Raw genomic sequence first — 2,513 nt, forward strand, 5'->3', positions numbered from 1 at the left:
ACCCTTGTCCGCCACCCGTCTGGAGAAATTCAAAGTCTTCTGGGTTCCCCGGGGAGAAGTATGGTCGCCAAAGGCTGAAACTTTAAGGGAATTGCCGGAAGGGGCCCCACCAGGGAGTGGAGCCTGCGGGCTTAATTTGGACTCCAACACCGAGAAAACTTACCAGGTCCCAGACATAGTAAGGGATAGACAGATTGAGAGGCTCTTTCTTGATTCTATGGGGTGATAGGTGCATGGCCGTTCTTAGTTGGTGGAGTGATTTTGTCTGGTTAAATTCCGTTAACGAACGAGAACATCCGCGTGCTAAATAGTACCGCTTACCATTTTTGGTAGGTTTAGTGGACTTTTTAGAGGGACTTTTGGGTAATCAAACCAAAAGAAGTTGGAGGCAATAACAGGTCTGTGATGCCCTTAGATGTTCTGGACCGCACGCGCGCTACACTGATGCGTTCAACGAGTATACAACCTTGATCGATAGGTCTGGGTAATCTTGTGAATGCGCATCGTGCTAGGGATAGACTGTTGCAATTTTTAGTCTTGAACGAGGAATTCCTAGTAAACGCAAGTCATCAGCTTGCATTGATTACGTCCCTGCCCTTTGTACACACCGCCCGTCGCACCTACCGATTGAATGACTCGGTGAAAAATTGGGACCGTGAGTCTGTTTGCTTTATTGCGAGTGGATTGATGGGAACTTTTTTAAACCTCGCCATTTAGAGGAAGGTGAAGTCGTAACAAGGTTTCCGTAGGTGAACCTGCGGAAGGATCATTACCACACCTAAAAACTTTCCACGTGAACCGTTTCAAACCAATAGTTGGGGGTCTTTCTTGGCGGCGGCTGCTGGCTTTATTGCTGGCGGCTACTGCTGGGCGAGCCCTATCAAAAGGCGAGCGTTTGGACTTCGGTCTGAGCTAGTAGCTTTTTTATTTTAAACCCTTTACTTAATACTGATTATACTGTGGGGACGAAAGTCTCTGCTTTTAACTAGATAGCAACTTTCAGCAGTGGATGTCTAGGCTCGCACATCGATGAAGAACGCTGCGAACTGCGATACGTAATGCGAATTGCAGGATTCAGTGAGTCATCGAAATTTTGAACGCATATTGCACTTCCGGGTTAGTCCTGGAAGTATGCCTGTATCAGTGTCCGTACAACAAACTTGGCTTTCTTCCTTCCGTGTAGTCGGTGGAGGAGATGCCAGATGTGAAGTGTCTTGCGGTTGGTTTTCGGACCGACTGCGAGTCCTTTTAAATGTACTAAACTGTACTTCTCTTTGCTCCAAAAGTGGTGGCATTGCTGGTTGTGGACGCTGCTATTGTAGCGAGTTGGCGACCGGTCTGTCTGCTGCGGCGTTAATGGAGAAATGCTCGATTCGTGGTATGGTTGGCTTCGGCTGAACAATGCGCTTATTGGGTGATTTTCCTGCTGTGGCGTGATGGACTGGTGAACCATGGCTCTTTAGCTTGGCATTTGAATCGGCTTTGCTGTTGCGAAGTAGAGTGGCGGCTTCGGCTGCCGAGGGTCGATCCATTTGGGAAATGTTGTGTACTTCGGTATGCATCTCAATTGGACCTGATATCAGGCAAGATTACCCGCTGAACTTAAGCATATTAATAAGCGGAGGAAAAGAAACTAACAAGGATTCCCCTAGTAACGGCGAGTGAAGCGGGAAGAGCTCAAGCTTAAAATCTCCGTGCAAGTTTTGCGCGGCGAATTGTAGTCTATAGAGGCGTGATCAGTGTGGGCGCTTGGGGCAAGTTCCTTGGAAGAGGACAGCATGGAGGGTGATACTCCCGTTCATCCCTGAGTTGCTCGTGCGTACGATCCGTTTTCTTTGAGTCGCGTTGTTTGGGAATGCAGCGCAAAGTAGGTGGTAAATTCCATCTAAAGCTAAATATTGGTGCGAGACCGATAGCGAACAAGTACCGTGAGGGAAAGATGAAAAGAACTTTGAAAAGAGAGTTAAAGAGTACCTGAAACTGCTGAAAGGGAACCGAATCGTTTCCAGTGTCTATAATCCGTGGTATATTTCATTGGCGAGTGTGTGCGTGCGTGTGCTGTGGCAGCGGCTTTTTTGGCTGCGCTCGGCGTGTGTGCTGTGTGTGCTTGCTGGTGCCCTGTGCTGCGGTGGGACGTCAAGGTCAGTTCGTATGCTGCGGGAAATGGCCGCCGAGGAGGTAGGGCTTACGCTTGCGTTTGTCTGTTATATCTTGGTGGACGAGTAGTCGCGGTTGGGACTGAGGTGCCTACAACGTGTTTTTGAGTGGGCCTGTGTCTCTGTGTGCGCCGTGTGCGGATAGCTTGCTATGCGTGTGTGGTTGTGTGTGGATTGATGTGGGTTTTAACTTGTTGCCGTTCGGGACGTTGACGAAATGGAGCGATTTGACCCGTCTTGAAACACGGACCAAGGAGTCTAACATGTGTGCAAGTGTTAGGGTGTGGAAACCCCAGCGCGAAATGAAAGTGAAGGGCAGCGTAAGTTGTCTGAGGTAGGAAATGCTGCGGCTTCGGT

At 49.1% G+C, this 2,513-nt stretch overlaps 3 non-coding genes across 3 annotated transcripts; all 3 read left to right on the forward strand.

Annotated features, from left to right (window-relative positions):
* Positions 1-57: 57 nt before the first annotated feature.
* PITG_33395 lies at positions 58-772 on the forward strand (the record flags this gene model as incomplete). The annotated part of the gene is made up of 1 exon (XR_009934789.1): positions 58-772. It is a non-coding gene; the product is annotated as an 18S ribosomal RNA (ribosomal RNA).
* A 222-nt stretch (positions 773-994) lies between these two features.
* On the forward strand, positions 995-1,149 carry PITG_33396. The gene has a single exon (XR_009934790.1). It is a non-coding gene; the product is annotated as a 5.8S ribosomal RNA (ribosomal RNA).
* Positions 1,150-1,455: 306 nt separating this feature from the next.
* On the forward strand, positions 1,456-2,506 carry PITG_33397 (the record flags this gene model as incomplete). Its single annotated transcript, XR_009934791.1, has 1 exon — positions 1,456-2,506. It is a non-coding gene; the product is annotated as a 28S ribosomal RNA (ribosomal RNA).
* Between the last annotated feature and the right edge of the window lie 7 nt (positions 2,507-2,513).

This window comes from Phytophthora infestans, genomic scaffold (assembly GCF_000142945.1).
Source record: "Phytophthora infestans T30-4 supercont1.52 genomic scaffold, whole genome shotgun sequence".
Classification (NCBI taxonomy): domain Eukaryota; phylum Oomycota; class Peronosporomycetes; order Peronosporales; family Peronosporaceae; genus Phytophthora; species Phytophthora infestans.